This window comes from Ceratotherium simum, chromosome 14 (genome assembly GCF_057802395.1).
Source record: "Ceratotherium simum simum isolate JZ-2026a chromosome 14, ASM5780239v1, whole genome shotgun sequence".
Lineage (NCBI taxonomy): Eukaryota > Metazoa > Chordata > Mammalia > Perissodactyla > Rhinocerotidae > Ceratotherium > Ceratotherium simum.
In genome coordinates this window covers 14,308,397-14,327,572 of record NC_141913.1, presented here as the reverse complement: position 1 = coordinate 14,327,572, position 19,176 = coordinate 14,308,397, and the positions used below count along the sequence as shown (strand labels likewise).

At 37.1% G+C, this 19,176-nt stretch overlaps 1 protein-coding gene across 5 annotated transcripts in view; it reads left to right on the top strand.

The window, feature by feature from the left end:
* DLGAP1 (DLG associated protein 1) overlaps window positions 1-19,176 on the top strand; it is an 853,945-nt gene that overhangs the window by 114,968 nt on the left and 719,801 nt on the right. Inside the window, exon 1 of one of the 5 annotated variants that reach the window (XM_087439066.1) lies at window positions 3,761-3,912. The exons of the other annotated variants lie outside the window; for them this stretch is intronic. The gene's annotated coding sequence lies outside the window, so the exon portion shown is untranslated. Of the gene's footprint in view, window positions 1-3,760; window positions 3,913-19,176 lie in introns of those variants that run through there. 5 annotated transcript variants of the gene reach the window in all.

Sequence of the window (19,176 nt, the reverse complement as noted above, 5' to 3'; positions counted from 1 at the left end):
GTTTCACTTCTTCCTTTCCAATTTGGATCCCTTTTATTTCTTTCTCTTGCCTGATTGCTCTGGCTAGGACTTCCAGTACTATGTTAAATAGGAGTGGTGACAGTGGGCATCCTTGTCTGGTTCCTGTTCTTAGAGGGATAGCTTTCAGTTTTTCACCATTGAGGATGATATTAGCTGTGGGTTTCTCATATATGGTCTTTATTATGGTGAGATACTTTCCTTCTATACCCATTTTATTCAGAGTTTTTATTATAAATGGATGCTGTATCTTGTCAAATGCTTTCTCTGCATCTATTGAGATGATCATGTGATTTTTATTCTTCATTTTATTAATGTGGTGTATTACGTTGATTGATTTGTGAATGTTAAACCATCCCTGCATCCCTTGAATAAATCCCACTTGATCATGGTGTATAATCTTTTTAACATATTGTTGTATGCGATTTGCTAGTATTTTGTTGAGGATTTTTGCATCGATGTTCATCAGTGATATTGGCCTGTAATTTTCTTTTTTTGTGTTGTCCTTGTCTGGTTTTGGTATCAGGGTAATGTTGGCTTCAGAGAATGAGTCAGGGAGCTTACGCCCCTCCTCAATTTTTTGGAAGAGTTTGAGAAGGATAGGTATTAAGTCTTCTTTGAATGTTTGGTAGAATTCACCAGGGAACCCCTCTGGTCCTGTACTTTTATTTTTGGGGAGGTTTTTGATTACTGTTTCCATCTCCTTACTGGTGATTGGTCTATTCAAATTCTCTACTTCTTCTTGATCCAGTTTTGGAAGGTTGTATGATTCTAAGAATTTATCCATTTCTTCCAGATTGTCGAATTGGTTGGCATAGAGTTTTTCATAGTATTCTCTTATAATCTTTTGTATTTCCGAGGTGTCTGTTGTAACCTCTCCTCTTTCATTTCTGATTTTACTTATTTGCGCCTTCTCTCTTTTTTTCTTGGTGAGTCTAGCTAAAGGTTTGTCAATTTTGTTGATCTTTTCAAAGAACCAGCTCTTGGTTTTATTAATTTTTTCTATTTTGGTCTCTGTTTCATTTATTTCGGCTCTGATTTTTATTATTTCCTTTCTTCTACTGATTTTGGGCTTGGTTTGTTCTTCTTTTTCCAGTTCCTTTAGGTGCATTGTTAGATTGTTTATTTGAGATTTTTCTTGTTTGTTGAGATAGGCCTGTATCACTATAAACTACCCTCTTAGAACCGCTTTTGCTGTATCCCATAAATTCTGGCATGTCGTATTTTCATTTTCATTTGTCTCCAGGTATTTTTTTGATTTCTTCTTTGATTTCTTCGTTAACCCAGTCGTTGTTCAGTAGCATTTTGTTTAATCTCCACGTATTTGTGGCTTTTCTGATTTTCTCCCTATGGTTGATTTCTAGTTTCATACCGTTGTGGTCAGAAAAGTTGCTTGGTATTATTTCAGTCTTCTTAAATTTATGGAGATATGTTTTGTGGCCTAATATGTGATCAATCCTGGAGAATGTTCCATGTGCATTTGCAAAGAACGTGTATTCTTCAGTTTTTGGATGGAATGCTCTGTATATATCTACTAGGTCCATCTGTTCTAGTGTGTCATTTAAGGCCAGTGTTTCCTTATTGATCTTCTGTTTGGATGATCTATCCGTTGGTGTAAGTGGAGTGTTAAAGTCCCCTACTATTATTGTGTTACTGTCTGTTTTTATGTCTGTTAATAATTACTTTATATATTTAGGTGCACCTACATAGGGTGCATAGACATTTACAAGTGTTATATCCTCTTGTTGGATTGTTCCCTTGATCATTATGTAATGCCCTTCTTGGTCTCTTTTTACAGTTTTTGTTTTAAAGTCTATTTTGTCTGATATGAGTACTGCTACCCCAGCTTTCTTTTCATTGCCATTTGCGTGGAGTATCTTTTTCCATCCCTTCACTTTCAGTTTGTGAGTGTCTTTAGGTCTGAAGTGTGTCTCTTGTATGCAGCATATATATGGGTCTTGTTTTTTTATCCAATCAGCCACCCTATCCCTTTTCATTGGAGCATTTAGTCCATTGACGTTTAAAGTAGCTGTTGATAAGTATGTACTTACTGCCATTTTTTAAGTTTTTTTTTTCTCAGTGTTTTGGTAGTCCTCTATACAGAATTGATGGTCTCTTTAGTTTGACCTTTGTCTGAAAGCGCTACTCTTTAACTCCCTTCCTCCCTCATTTTATGTTTTTGATATCATATCTAACCTCTTTTTTGTGTATTTGTATCCATTACGTTCTACTCATGGAAATAGATAATTTTTCCTATTTGTGGTCTTCTCTTTTCCCCTTAAATCAGTCCCTTTAACATTTCTTGTAGCACTGGTTTCTTGGTGACAAACTCCTTTATCTTGTTTGGGACTCTCTGTGCTTCCTGTACCTGGATGTCTGTTTCCTTCCTTAGGTTAGGGAAGTTTTCATCTATTATTTCTTGAAATAGATTCTCTGCCCCCTTGTCTCGCTCTTCTCCTTCCGGGACACCTATAACACGGATGTTAGTGCGCTTGATGTTGTCCCAGAGTTCCCTTAGACTGTCCTCAGTCTTTTTAATTCTTTTCTCTTTTACCTGTTCACCTTGGGTAATTTCTTCTAGTCTTTCGTCCAGCTCACAGATCCGTTCTTCTGTATCCTCTACTCTGCTTTTGAGTCCCTCTAATGAATTTTTCATTTCCAGTATTGTATTCTTCATTTCTGATTGGTTCTTTTTTATATCTTCCATTTCTTTGTTGACATTCTCACTGAGTTCATCTATTCTTTTCCCCAGATCAGTGAGCATCCTTAACACTCTTAGTTTGAACTCTCTGTCAGGTAGGTTGCTCATTTCTGTTTCACTTAGTTCCTTTTCTGGGGTTTTGTCCTCTTCCCTTACTTGCAATGTATTCTTTTGCCTCTTCATTTTGCCTCTTTCCCTGTGCTTGTGTCTACGTATTAGGTAGGTCAGCTACGTCTCCTGCTCTTGGATAGGTGACCTTATGTAAGTGATGGCTTAGGAGGCTTCCAGTGTGCTTCCCTCAGTTCTCAATGTTCCAGGGGTGACTCCTGTGTGGGCTACGTGTGTCCTTCTGTTGTGGCCTGTTTGCTCTCCCTGTAGGCGCCCAGGGAGGGTGAGTTATGCTCCTGGCCAGCTGTTGTAATGCTCAGCTGTTTGTTGTTGTTGTGGGCCCTTCAGTCTCTTTGTCAGGTGTGGGGAGCCCCAGCACAGTTGGCTGCAAGTTCTAATACCACATTTGTGTTGCAGTATTTCTTTTAAGTGAGTAGGCCCCCAGCGTGGCAGGTTGTTAGGCTCCGGGTCTTACAATTGCTGTAAGCCTCTAGCCTATTAGGTCTCTCGTCAGCTCTCTGAGGATTGCAGCTGGGTGGGGCTGGCCTCAGGCACAGGAGCACCCAATTGTTTCAGGCTTTGGAAGGTGGGGCAAACCCCCATGTGGGTCTTTGAGAAGCACAAGTCTTCTGCAGCTGACAAACCCTGCCGCCCACAGGTCCACACACACAGTCAACACAGTCCTGCCCCGTGTGAGCTCCCCGACCTCCCCAAGCGGACCCAGTCTCTCCACGGCGGGAGCCCCACACTCTCCACCCGCTCCTTGTGCACACCCTACCCCGCTCAAGTCGGCTCAGTTGCCAGGCTGCAGAGAATCCAGTCAGCAATCTATGCAGGCCCACAAGTTGCCTGAGGGCTTGTTGTTGGGTGGGGCCAGTCTCTAGGGTGGGCTGCCTGCCCTGGCTGAGCTGAATTAAATTGGTGTTCTAGTGGGTGGGGCAGACCCTGGGGTAGCAGGCCTCAGGGAGAACTCCAATGGCGTCTGTGTCAGCACACCCACACCAGGCCACATCAATGGCTGCCGCCAATGTCCCAGTCCCTGGAGAGGTCTCACCCCTCACCGAGATGCACTCAGGGCCTATTAGGTGAGTCTCTTTTCACCAAAGCACTGTGCACCTTTCTTTCTGGTGATTTTAGGATGCTTTCTGAAACGAGTGAGTTTGCACGCGGCCCCTTTAAGAGCCAGTTTTAGTTTCTTTGTGAACCGGGTTTTCTGGGGGTGCTACCCAATGCTTTAGTAGCAGGCACAGTCAGATATTATGCCGCTGGTCTCGATTGTGCTGGGTCCACAAAATGCCCACAGCGGGGCCGCTCCCCGGCTCAGGGCCCTGCGCCTCTAGGGAGGGTGCGTACCTGTGAGCTGCTCCTGTGGGCCGTGAAGCTGGCGGCTTGTGAAGGCGGCGTTTCTCCTCTCCAGAAGGGAGTCTCTGCCTCTTCCACCTCAGTTAGGATTGTCCGTTGTTGCAGGAGTTCCTCTGATCCAGTTTTCAGTTCTGTCTCAAGGGGTAATTTTTCCACGAGTAGTTGTAAATTGGCTGTGTCCATGGGAGGAGGTGAGTTCCGAGTCTGCTTACGCCGCCATCTTGACTCCGCCTCCCTCTATTTTCTTGTTTAATCTGATTTCTACTTTATAAGCAAAATGATACTTTTCCCCCTTAAGCACATTTTCCTTATTTTATTTTCATATTCTTATCCTAAAAGTATGTGGATAATAGCAGTAATTCATAATTCTTGATATGAATTGACAGGAAAGAGCATAGAATTTCATACAGACCTGAAATGAACTAGATTATATTTATGTAACATTTAAGTGCACCTTAGCTCTTAAATAGTATCAAAACTCCAATTGTTTTAAACATTCTAGAGCTTTCTGAAAGAGTCATTTTATATGTAATCTCTTATTTAGGTTCACTTCTATAATATAATTTGAAGAAGATTGTGGTCTAGTGAATTTTCCTTTTATGTTCTTTGTAAATGTCAATTTTATCTAGGAATAGCAAAATGTGTAGACTATTTCTTGGCAAATTTACTAAAAGAGATCTGTTTAGGTGTATTGAAAATGTGACGGTATAATTAAGAAGTAGGGTTGTCAGGCAAAGAAGAATAAAATGAGTGCACAAATAGCTTCCAGCTTTTTATATTTGCCCTTAAACTAAGTCTTTGTGAGAGAGAGAGTGCTGGGCATGAAGTCAGAAGACCAGCTCGCTGACTGTGATTTAAGGTCCCTCCCTTCTTGGCCTTTGGAGATTTTGTTTATTTTTCCTTAAAAAAAAAATACTGAGTTGTTGTGGGAATTAAATAAGATAATGTTTGTGGAAGTATTTTAGCACTTTAAGGCTCTGTAAAAATGGTACATGTGAATGTTGCTATTACCAGTGATGTAACATGGAAACTTTTATTATCGGAGTTTTAAGAGTCTAAACGTAAGTCTTTTAAATATTTTAATTTAAAGAATTCCAAAGTTAAGCATTTTCAGTTGGCTTGACATCGCACTTACTGTTATTTTACTATGTCAGAGTGTGTCTCCTTTCATTTAGCATGCAATGATTTGTGTTTCTTTCATTGATAGAACTTGTACGTTCAGAGAAATAGTGAATATTGACAAGCAATATTTTATTTTTGTTAAATATTAAACTCATGTTGGATTATTGAGTCTTGAAGATTCAGAGTTCCCTGTCATTGGTGTCAGAGAAATTTTCAGTGAGGGATAGTAAAGATTATAATTTTAGCAGTTCTGATGAAGTCAATTAAAATTTTGTATATTCTATGATATAAATTGGAAACTGGAGTGAGCCCATTATTGTGTGTGATCAGGAAACATAGAGAATTTATAAGAGGCATCAGTTTGCCCGTGTGAACTGTTTTTCTTGACACCAGCAGATAGTTTTCAGGTATAGATGAAAACTCGGTCCTGACATCATAAGGTAAATGACAGTAATTTATAGGGGTGGAGTTAGAACCTAGTTTTGTCTGAGTCCAAAGTCAGGGCTCTTTACCACGTAACTATACCGTCTTCATATATATTATAAAAGAAATCATTAATCTACAGTGTGTTAAAAGACTGTTTTGTCCCCATTGGTTTGACACCTAGTCTCAGTGCTATATAAATTGTAAAGTGTTTATAATAAGTTGTTTTGAAGGAAATTTGTAATACGTGAACAAGAGAGATATTTTTGAAGTTATACTACCAATTTTAGACTATTCACATCTAATAAATGACCCTTTTAATGTCTTGATCAGTTTCTTGTTGACCTATAAAATGATTCATAGATGACTACATAGGGGAAATAGTCTATTTGCATAATCTATATGTTAAGAAATAAGGAGCTCTCTGCTCTAAGTTTATTTAACATCTTATTCGTTCAACTTCTGTCATACTTACCTTGTGCAAAGGATGTACACTCATCAGTTTACCCTTTCGTTGTGAGCTCCTAGTGAGAACCTTCTATGATCTATACATCTTGGTGTCCTTGCTCCCAGCCATAGCTCCTGATAAATAGTAGGCACTCAATAAATGTCTAGGAAATGAATGATTGAAGGAGAAAAATAATGAGGTACATGCACAGGATCATATGACAAGCCAGTGTTATCATTGATCATAAGTGTCTTATTTTTTATTTCCTGTCTACTGACACATTCTGTGACTCATTTATTTACTCAAGAAGTACTTATTAGACATGTGCTATTTGCTCAGCACTTTTCTGGATCCTGGAGGTATATTAATAAGCAAAAGTGACAAAAAAATTCCTACCTTTATGGACCTTATATTCTAGCTAGTAAAAGTGCACATGGTCAAACTTTTAAGTCCTGTATAGAGTAAAAACATAACTTTTTTCAATAAATTATTTATGATCATAATTTAAAAAGGATTGCCTTAACCATGGAAAATAAATGTGAAGTTTCACAAAATATTCAAAGGTCTATGAATTCAGACTGATTGGAATTTTTTTTTAAAGGATGCTATAAATAGTGATAAGATTATATCTCTACTCAACATCCATTATCTTAAGAAATTCAGCAGAGAGATAAAAAGTGTGTTTCATTTCATAGTTTTCAACTCCATTTTTAAATACAGTGGTGTTCCAAATACCACTAATAATTTAAAAACACACACAGGAGCAAAGGGAAATCTTGAGACAATAGGAAAAATAGGACCAGTGGCAAAGGACATTGTGAAATGAACATTGTGAAATACAGCATTTAAATAGATTTTCATTTTAGCTTTCAAAGGATAAGTTAAAAAAAAACTAAGATGGCTCCAATATAAGAAAGAGTAGCAGATCAACTCAAATATTTCAATAATGTCAGTAATGCTCTAGTGATGTTTATGGGAAAATTATCATTTTACTTATGTATTTATCTATTTTTTGGTTTGGACTGTCTGATAACTCTCTTTATTAATTAGCATTGACAATCAGCTCCCAACACACAACACACAAGTGTTAGTATAAAAATAAATCTAAAATGAAGTAGAGTGGATGTTAAGCTTTGAATTAGTCATCGACCCAACCCCTTACATGAGCAAAGAGATTAGATGTTTTGAGATCATTTTGTTATAAGGAACAGAATCTCTTTCTAGCTAGTTTAGATAAAAGGGATTTAGAGGGGTGGCACACGAGAAGTATTTTTCGTAAGTATGCTGTAGGAGTCCAGCCTGGCCTCCGGGTAGCTATTACTCTCTTTAGCTGACAGTATCTGTGGGCCTCGTGGCCTTTCCTCTTTTGTTCTTTCTGTGACTCTACTTCATCACTATCTTTCTACCTTCAGACCTGCCCCTTCCACACTTGGATGTGGCCAGTGCAGTGGCCCCCAAAGCATGGTTTCCACAGACTTTCCAGATCAGCTGTCCAGAGCTGAGTCCGTCTCTGTGGACCAGATTCCATTTCTGGAGAGGGTCTGATTGGTCTCCCTCGATCAGTTCTTCATTCAGAGCCCAATAAGCAGTAGTTAGAAGAATGGGGTTACCTGGTGCATATATGTATAAGCTCCTTCTGTGCCAATGGGCAGCAAAAGTACCCAAGAATGGGGTTTGGGGATAGGAAGTCACCTTTGGCTTCTGTATTGTAATAGGCATATCACAATGTGTTAATAGTGATTATAGGCAGATTGGCATTTATGGTTTATTTTGGTGCTCCTTATGTGATACATTGAAAACTTATATTTTGATGTCTCAACTTGTGACCTAAATAGTAATGGAAACCAAGCAATAATCTTATACTTCTAAATGATAAAAATGTCACAAATAGATTCATGCCTATATTTAATATGCACACTTTACATACCTGAATGTGATAAATTGCTGATAGAATTTTTAATTTAAAAGTCCAATGGAATTCACACTTTTCCAACCCCCATAGCATTTCAATTTTGTGACGTTGCTGATTGTCTCCTTTAAAATAAATTTTGCACCAAAAATTTAGAATAAATGGTTCATGAAAACTTAAAACAGGATATGGGTAATTTTACTTTTCTTTTCTTAAATTCTCAGGTTTAGTGTGTAAGCGTTGATGTCTAGCCCTGGAGTTAGCCACATTGCTCAGAAAAGGGACCTTATTTCCTCCAGACAGTGGCTTCTTATGTTTCCTTCTCTTACCAGAGCTGTGGAAACTATAGGACTTCCCCTTTCAGTCCCCATAGTCTGAATTTTCAACGAACATATAAACCCAAGAATTCAAGTCCAACTAAAACAAGCTTAAGTGATATGATGAGGCTGCTTGGTTTTTTGAACTATTGGATTATGTATTTAGCAATTTTTATTACTTTTATCATGCAAAACACTGACTTCATTGCTGGGGACCTAGTGGTGATCCTTGTTCTTTCTCTGGTGCAGTGGATGGTGGTGTGGGAGGTAGGTGGGGTAAAAAACAGCTTTATCATTTGATACGCTTTTGCCATTTGGTCCAATATTCCTGCTCATTCTTTGGGATGGCTTTAAAGCCAACCATATAAGAATTCCTGCTTCTACTCTGGACTTTCTCGCCCATAAGAAATTTGCCCCTATTAGGATAACTTTCATCGCTCAGTCAGCTATTTTTTGATTTTGAGGAATTAACTGCTCATTGCTTTGTTGTATTTTCCTGTAGCCATTTGGTCTATAATGCATAGAGAGATATTTTTATTGAGGTATAATTGACATATAACATTATATTAGTTTCAAGTGTACAACATAATGATTTGGTATTTGTATATATTGTGAAATAATCACCGCAATAAGTCTAGTCAACATCCATCACCATACCTAGTTACAAACTTTTTTTTCTTGTGATGAAAACTTTTCAGATATACTCTCTTAGCAGCTTTCAAATATACAATACAGTATCATTAACTACAGGCCCCATGACTTATTTATTTTATAACTGGAAGTTTGTGCCTTTTGACCTCCTTCACCCGTTTTGCCCATGTCTCAGCCCCCTCCTCTTGCAACCACCAATCTGTTCAAGAGAGAGATTCTTGAGCCAATTTGTTCTTAACTGTATTAGAGTCAATACATCTATTGCATTAAATAATATACAAATTCATGTTCAATTTTTAATTTATTGTTCAAAGTCAAATGTAAACACTACTGAGCTTTTAAAATTCCTCATGGCTTTCTTCCTTGTTCCTTTGATTTTTCTCAAGGATTGGAGTACCACAATGATGATTGCTACTGCATATTTCCTATAATTTAGATAAAATCAAAACTCAAAGGAATATATTGCTTTTATTTAAGAGCATTCTTAAGATAAAATCCGTACTTGGAGGCAGATGTGAAAGTGAGAAATGGTATTAGTGGTTGTAGTTGCTGTAGTTTTAAACCTCTTGCCACCCTATGCTAAGGAGATAGGAAACCTCTGCTCTGTCTTGCATCTTATATTCCTATCAAGTTGATCCCATTGTAGAATGCAATTTGAAGTTCACCTGTATGACTTGAGTCTGTGAAGACACATCTCTAAAGTCAGAGTAGGACCTTTATATAAACCCTTTTGCAAACTGAGGTCAAGAAGCTTCCAGCCATCATTAAAGCCAGAGAACTCATTTTCTACATACAGTAACAAGGAGATGCTTCTGCAGCAAATAAATCAGGTCTAGAAAGTAACGGTAATTCACAGGTTTCATGTTGCCCAATCAATAACTTGAGTTATCCCGTTTCTTGTATGCAAATGGCATTAATGTGCTAACACAAATAATGTCAATTGATAATTACATTGTCACAGAGATGAAGATATGAAATGGACTAAAGTAGGGGTCTTTCATCCATCTACTCCTTCATTTATGTATTAGATTGGAAATGTATTCTGAGTGCCTTTCGTATATGGGCGGTACTGATTTAGGGATTCAAAGGAAATGCTTATTGTTGTTGTTTTTTAATCTGAGAATGTCGTCAATTATAAAAACAACCATAAATTATTTCCTTCCCTGTATTGATAGTGATGTTATAGATCTTCCCATTCAAAAGTGGGTTGCTTTGGCCAGTGAGACATTAGCAAAAGTGATGTGAGCAGAGTCTTGAAAAGTGCTTGCACAGTGGAGCCTGCCCTCTTGATCCTTTTAGTACCTGGTATCCACGGGAAGCAGCATAGGCCAGCCTGCTAGAGATTAGAAGCATGTGGCCCAATTACCAACCAACTGCCAGAACTGAGTGAGGCTGTCTAGGACCAGCAGCCCCCAGCTGACCCTCAAACTGATCTCAAATGCATAAGCTGACGTAGGTGAGATCAGCTGAACCTGACCCAGACGAGAAGAATTGTGAGCTAAATAAATGGTTGTTGTATTCAGCTATTGAATTTTGGGGCGGTTTATTAAACAGCAAGTAATAATTGATACAGGATATGAAATAATGCACCTTTAAAATAGTTACATAGGAAGGCAGGGTAACATATGGCTAAATATCTTCAAGCTTAGATTACCAGAATTTGCTGACAGAGAAACTTTTATAAAGATGGCAGAGCTGAGGAAGAAGAGCTTGGTTTTCAGCTCAACTTTAAAAAATAAGTAGGATTTGGGTAAATATAGGTGAGCATGTTATAGATCAGGAGAACATTAATTTCAGCACAGCTGAGAGGTAAGAAGGAACATGGGACTTGAATGTAAAAATCTTAATTTCAATTTGATGCAATATATCAAATGACGTCATACCTCTACTAGTTTTACCTCCAACCCAGCCCATTTACGATGAGAGCCCCAGAAACAGTTCCAAAATATCCTCATTTTCCTGTCCTTTATATTGGTCCATTATGCCTCCAGTTTTAAGTCCAGATCAAAAGAAGAGTTGAATTGGGTTGGGATATTTGGATGAGGCCTAAGAAATGTGGTTTTGGAAATGCAAGTACTTCTTGTTTTTACTAAATTAATCTCTACAGTCATATAAATAAATTTTCATTTTACTAAGTTGACAAATTAGGAATCAAGTTTGTTAAAAAACTTGCTATTACTCTTTTCTTAGCTCATCTATCTCATGGTGCACAAAATATCATTCTTCTCCAGCTGAAATAATAAACCTATAATTTTGCTTTTAGGTATATGACAAGATTGTACCAAATTGAGAGTTGTTGTAACTAATTACTAATCATGATGTGTCTAATCAAAATTGTCATAATGTATCTTGTTAACAGTACATGTGAGCTAAAATTTCAATTAATATGCTTTTTATCTCTACTGAATTCACAATATGCCATTTAACTCTTACTCCCCCTTCAGATCATGGTCAAAGAACCCTTCCTCAAGAATGCCTATTTATGACTTCAGTCTATTTCAGTTTTACTATGGGTTTTTAAAGAGCTGTCCTCACTTCTTTTATGGGACTTTTTTCAGAGAATATTTGCACTCTCATTGAGTGATGTCTGTCTTCTTCATTGAATTGTAAGTTCCTTGAGAGCAAAGACCAGACATCTTTAGACTTAACCATTTTATTCTCGGGTTGGAGCTCAGCGTCTGGCATCTAGTATGCACTGAACAAATATTTGTTGAAAGGATGAATTAATGAAGAGATATCTCTTTTGTATGCATGAGGTCTCAGTTTAAATGCTAAGAATGGAAAGTGATGAGATGAATTTATTCCAGTTAGAGGCAACAGCTGAGATCTTAAACTGAAAAAAAGTTTATAGAATCAACAAACAGAAAGACCAGGTGGAACCAAAGCTGGGTGATCCACGAGAAGAGGTGGGTTTAGAGAGCGAGTCAGGGCACCAATCATACAGGGTCTTCTATGTCATGATAAGAGCTTGGAGTTTATTCTAAGTATAACAGGAGAGACTGCAGGTTTTAAACCGAGTAATAATATAATATATGCTAAGATCGCCCTTGCTACTGTGCGGGAAATGGAGTGGTGGTGGGCAGGAGTGGGAGCTAGGAGATAGGACAGGAGCTCTAAACTAGTGAAGATTTTGACCTCTTTTAGGTTCATTCTATGGATATGGAGAAAAGGGGATGAATTTGTGATATTTTCTGAAGAATATTTAGGATGTGCTTGACAGATGAGAGAAAGGAGGAATTGAGATATTTTCTCAGATTTCTGTCCTGAGCAATTGAGTGTATGGTGTTTTAGTCACTGACATGCAGAAAGTCTATGGATGGGATGAGGGGTGGTGCATTGTTGGAGGGGGTGGAGAAAACACAGTCCTGTGAAACATTTAGTTGTGACATAAAAAGTAAAAAGGGAAATTGGTATACCATGAAAGCACTAATCAAAAGAAAGCTAGAATGGCTTTATTAATGTAAAACAAGTAGAGTTTAGTTACCAGGGAAAACATTTCATAAGGAAAAAGAGATGTTTCATAAAGATAAAGAGGTCAATTCATCAAGAGGACATAATAGTCCTTAATGTGTCTTCATCTAATAACAGAGCCTTACATCACAAGAAGCAAAATTTGATAGAACTGAACAGAGAAATAGGTAAGTCCACAACTATAATTGGATATTCCAACACTCTACTCTCAGTAACTGATAAAACAAGTAGAGGAAATCGTTAAGGTGTAGAGAACTTGAACAAAACTATCGTCTTATATGACCTACTTGAATATTTCAACAACAACAGAGAATATACACACAGAATATTCACCAGAAGAGACCATATGCTGGGTCATAAAACAAGTCTCAACAAATTAAAGAAGATTGAAATAGTGCAAAGAATGGTCTCTGAACACAAAAGAATTAAATTAGAACTCAGTAACAGAAGAGTATCTTGAAATTTGGGAAATATTTGGAGATCAAACAACACACTTATAAATAATCCATATTTTGAAGAAGAAATCACAAGGGAAATTAGAAAATATTTTCAACTGGCTGAAAATGAAATCACTACAGATCAAAGTGGGTAAGTGCAGCTAAGCAATAATTAGAGGGAATTATCTTGCATTAAATGCTTATATTAGGAGTATCAAATTGACGGTCTAAGCTACTACCTAAAGAGACTATAGCAAGTTTCAATGTAATTCCAGTGACAGTCCCAAGAAACGCCTTAGTAGATTGACCAGTTGATTCTAAAATGTACCTGAGATTGCAAAAAAAAAAAAAAAATGGAGAATAGTCAAAATAATTTCTAAATAGAAAACAAAATTGAAGAACTTACAGTACTTGATTTCAAGTCTTATCGTATACTATATTAGTACATTATATACTACATTAATCAAGACAGTGTGGTATTCAAGTAAGACTATTTATATAGATCAATGGAAAAAATATGGTGAATTGACTTTTGACAAAGGAGCCAAAGTAATTCAACACAGAAATGCTAGTTTTTTCAACAAGTGATGACAGAGCAATTGGAAGTCCATATGGAAAAAGATAAACCTCAACCGTTACTTCCTATACAAAAACTAATTTAATCTGAATTATAGACCTATAAGCTATGTATAGACCTATAGTCTATAACCTGTAGGGGAAAACAAAGGAGATTATCTTTGTGACTTTTGGTGAGGCAAAAAGCACATCGTAAAAGGAAAAAAGTTGATAAATTGGACTTTTAAAAATTAAAATATATTGCTTTTCACAATGCACTACTTAGAAAATTAGAAGACAAGCCCAAGAATGGAAAATATATTTGTAAAACATAGATGGTAAAAATTTTGTATCCAGTATATATAAGAACTCTTATGACTTAATAATGACAAACAACCTTATGTTTTTTTAATGTGCAGATTATTTGAATAGACACCTCACCATAGAAGACATAGGAATGACAAATAAACTCATGAAGAGATGCTCAACATCTTTAGTAATTAGAGAAATACGAATGAAAATCACAAATTAAATCATCACTCCCATGAGATGGCTAAAATGAAAAAGACTGACAATAACAAATGCTGCTGAGGATGCAGAGTGCTGGAAATATTATACATTACTGGTAGGAATGAATGCACAATGGTAGAGCTTCTTTGGAAAACAGTTTCACAGTTTCTTACCAAGTAAAACAAACACTTTCCATGTGGCCCAGAAACCCCAGCACTAGGTATCTCTCCAAGAGAAATGGAAACACAAGTTTACACGAAGACTTGTATTCAGATATTCTTGGCAGCTTTATTTATAACAGTCAAAAACTGGAAATACCCCCAAGTGTCCATCACTTGGTGCATGGATAAACAAGTGGTGGAATATGGATACAATGGAATGCTACCAGCTTTTATAAAGGAACAGATTATTGATTCATACAACATGGATACATCTCAAAATCATTTTGCAAAGTGAAAGAAGCCAAACACAAAACATGCATACTGTATGATTCCATTGATATGAAATTCTGGAAAAGGCAAAACTATAGTGAAAGAAAGCAGAAAAATGGTTTTCAGGAACTAGTGAGAATATTGACATCCAATGGGCACAAGGGAACCTTCTGGGGTGCAAAAAATATTCTATATCCGGATTGAAATGGTGTTCATCCAAGGGCAAATATTTTACAAATATTATTAAGTTGTACATGTGCAATAGGTGAATTTTATTGTATGCAGCTTTTATATTTCAATGAAGTACATATAGAAATGTTTGATTTTCTACAGAGACCATAAAGTATGAACCACTATATTTAGAATCTTTTTTTTGTTTTTTGTGAGGAAGATCAGCCCTGTGCTAACATCTGCCAATCATCCTCTTTTTTTTTATGCTGAGGAAGACTGGCCCTGGGCTAACATCTGTGCCCATCTTGCTCCACTTCATATGGGACGCCGCCACAACATGGCTTGCCAAGCGGTGTGTCAGTGCGTGCCCGGGATCCGAACCGGCGAACCCCAGGCCGCCGCAGCAGAGCGCGCACACTTAACTGCTTGCCCCACTGGGCCGGCCCCTATGTTTACAATCTTGAGTAATTTCTAATTCTATTACTGGATCTCTAGATTGAATAAAAAATTCCAGAATTTAAAAGCTCTCGATACTTAAAACCTCAAAGAGTGAAAAACATTGGGCAAATAGAATTGCTTAAAACAGTATTGGGCTTCATCATGTATAAAGAAAACATTCATGAAAAATTGTTTCATAGTACACTTAATTCCCTGCTACCTCCTCATTTTGTTCATAATATCCAGAATCAAGGAATGTCCTAAGTGGTAAAATATAAAATATTATTGTAACAGTTTCAAAATTCAAGTTTCTTTCAATTATTGAACTGAATTGGTTTAGTATTTTTCCCAGATGACCTATTGGTCTGCTCTGGCTTTTCTGGAGTGCTCAAAAGCTGTCTTTGGTGTCTACATGGATACTATCAAGTTTGGAAATCATTTGTGTCCTCAGAGTCTGACTTTAAAGTGAGTGTGGTCTGTGGGGTGGAGGCTGCTTTAAATTGGAAGTTGTTAGAAATAAACTCTCAAATACTACAGAAGCAGCTCTGCTGTATTTCACCATAGTTAAAGGGTCAGAGACAGCCTGTCCTCATCGTCAGACTTGGAGCTGCTGAGTATTTTGCTGTAGTGGCTTCTCCTTGTCAATGATTGAGTGCTTTCAACTATGAACATGAAGTCCAGTAACAGCTAAAATGATGATGATGATACATCATAATACTTATAATTATGTAATATTTCTTATGGCTAACACAGATTGATCCTGTGTAAATTATTTCCACCTCATTTTATGTTAATATTAATCTCATGTGTTTATAAATTTGTGGTGAAAATATATTTTGGCAATACTGAAGAATCTTGATTGTGCGTGTTGAAAATGATGTTGTTTTCTGTGTTTGGCTGCATAGTCCTCAAATTAAGAGATGAGAAAAAGACATTGATGACATTGCTTTTTAAAATATTTTTCTTTTATAAATGGTTATGACAAAGTTCATAACCATTTTGGCAATGGTATCTGATGCTATTTATTAAAAAATATCTACTTTTCCATCCTGAAATTCTGGAATTAAAAGTGTTATAAAGAATATTTTGGGCCGGCCCCGTGGCTTAGCGGTTAAGTGCGCGCGCTCGGGTGCTGGCAGCCCGGGTTCAGATCCCGGGCGCGCACCCACGCACCGCTTCTCCGGCCATGCTGAGGCCGCGTCCCACATACAGCAACTAGAAGGATGTGCAGCTATGACATACAACTATCTACTGGGGCTTTGGGGGAAAAAATAAATAAATAAATAAATAAATTTAAAAAGAATATTTTAATGCTAGCACCGAGAAAGGCTCATTAAGTTGCATAGTGCATAATAGATACAAGGAGAGCAACAGTCTAGTAATTTTTCATTTCCTTTAAACAACATCTGAGAATCATGAGTTAGTCTTCTTTTTCAATTTTATGAGTTTGGTTTTTTGCACTGGTGTTGTGTGTGTGTGTAAAATTATAATTAGGGTTTCCACCACAGATTTTTTTTAAAGCTTGGAAAAGACAACTTTAATTCATTATAAATGAGGGCAAGAATGAATTAAAATCATAGCTTTTGACTGTGTTTACAGGAGAGAAAATGGGGGGACTTGGCCCGTTGACTATACAGCCCCACATTTGACAGATCTCCTGCTGGCTTTATGGATTTGCCTCCTACTCAGTTTTGCTACTGCTTTGGCTAAGAAGAGAGTCAGAATGTACTGTGGGGGTGTGCTCAAGAGAACAAGAGAATTACAACTCTCCAGACTATGACAGAATATCATTTATTGAGCCATAATAAAAAAATAAATATATTTAATTCAAACAGATCTTTAAAAAGTAGGTCTAAGTTAGCTGTTCAGTTTGAATGTATCTAGAAAGAAAAACAGAGCTCATTAAATAGGCATCTTCTTCCATATTTGGAGTTGTTATGGTCACTTCCCCTTAGCCCACCAGCTAAAATGACGCAAGCAGCTGTAACATCGTGGGAGGGAACAAACAGTGGAAACATGAGCAATTATACAGTATCTCACTGTCTTTCTCATAATTGCCTCCTTTCAAAGCATGCTGTGTTTAGGGGGAAAAATGCCCCTAGGGCCTTCTGTGCTCCCATAATATTTTTGAAAGTGATTCTTCTAGAATTTAATTAACACTTGCTAATGAAATTCTTAGCAGGAAGTGTCAATGGCAAAGACAAGGTTGAAGGGAGAGGGAGAGGAGACCATTGATGGGTCAAATTCCCCCTGAGAGCATGAGGGCTGAGACCTTAGAAGGCGTGGATGGACTGGCCTCAGAACTGAAGAGGAAAAAGGCAAAGGTGTTAAGTCGAGGAGTGGGAGGCGCTGCAAGTTCCTCCAAGTGCTGCCAAGTTCTGTTTCTAAAGTTTAGAAGTTATTTTTCTACTCAGAAACTTTCAGTGGCTACTGTCTAAAGTGTGTAAAACAAATGGGGATTTAAGGACACAAATGGCCCATCAGTCTCCTCTCTTATAAACTTTTCCTCAATCTCACTTTAATCTTGTGCCTTGAAATGCTGCATCCTGAGTGCACCCAAGAAGGTTTGAGCCTTTTCAAGAACATCTTTCCCTACCTTGTGTTCCTGTTAATTTCTGTCAAAATCTTCAGACCCAGTTGACATATTTCCACCTTTCTATAATATTCTACAATAACTACCTACGAGAGGTAAAATTAATTTCTCCTCCTGGGACCTTCCTTCTGATTTATTAATGCCCGTATAGTAGAGCTTGTCTCATGTACTAGCTTTATACATTTTGGTCCCCCAAACTGGAGTATGCACCACTTTGTGTTTTCAGTCCTCATGTTCTTAGCACTTGTCATGTAGTATGATTAGACACCCACTAAATGTTTAAATTTGAAGATACAGAAGAAAGTAATTTAAGACAAGATATTCCTCATGTTTCAAAAAGCACAAAAAAAGTATTAAGGGCCACATAATATAAGATACGATTACTGTTCTTTACTGTTCCAGAGATGATGCATTTATAACTTTTTCAACGTTTATGACAGCGGTAACTAGTAGTAAAGCAAGCAGATGCTAGGAATTCTGTAAAAACCAAAAAAAGGACTCTTAGATATTTCTTGAGATGAGAATTCTACATTATCTTAATCAGAAGCCATGTACAATATTTTTGATATTAATAATAAACGTAAGACACTTCAAGACCTAAATATAAAAGATTATCTTCAGTGTAATGTCTTTATTTAGGCAGGTAAATTCACTGAGTTTTTTTTTTTTAATTGAAATATAGTGGCTTAAGATGGCCATTCTTAACGAACTTGCAAATTGAAAATGACATTTTTGAAAAATAAAGAAGAGACCTTGCTCTTCCTGGTTTTCTTTGTCTCAAGATGGAACTCCAATATTTTCTCCAGAACAGCCTTTGTGAGTGTATCCTACTGATGCTCTCCCCCTGACCTCTTCTCTTATATGTGGAAAGCAATTCCACATTGTATAAGTGAAGACTCACATTGAGAACTGGCTTAATGCATTGTTTTAGATTTTGCCTGCACTTGAATTGGGTTTTGATTTTAATATTGTTACAACTTTCAAATTTCCTACTGTCTTTCACACAGTGCAGTTTTATGATTCAACAGTTCACATCTTAATATTTCTTATTCTCCATAAAGATTTGGAAAGTTTGCTGTGTCAAGCAATAGAAATGCACTGAATTTGCCTTCAAATTAAGAATGGTGAAACCGTAAGAGAAATGTTTTAATGATGTCTGAAGTAAAATGAATCCTGGGAAGTGTTTGAGCCATTTTCTATATCTCCATGCTATGATATGTCTTCCTTTTAACTAGGTCTTTCCTTTTTAATATCACTTTTTCATAAGCAGAGAGATATTCCTATTAAAAAGACAACTTAGTTCTTTTTATATGTTTTGGTCACTGTTCTATAGGTTCCCAACTGCAGGAGGTGTTAAAGTTTGTGTTTGATCATTTGTGGAATCAAATTCTAATTATTCTTCAGCTCTCTGCCTTTCTCCTCCATCCCATATCTGTACTTGAGACTCTAGAGGGAAATGAGAGAGATAAATAGAGACAAAATCATGGGTGAATAGGGAGCATGCAACTCAC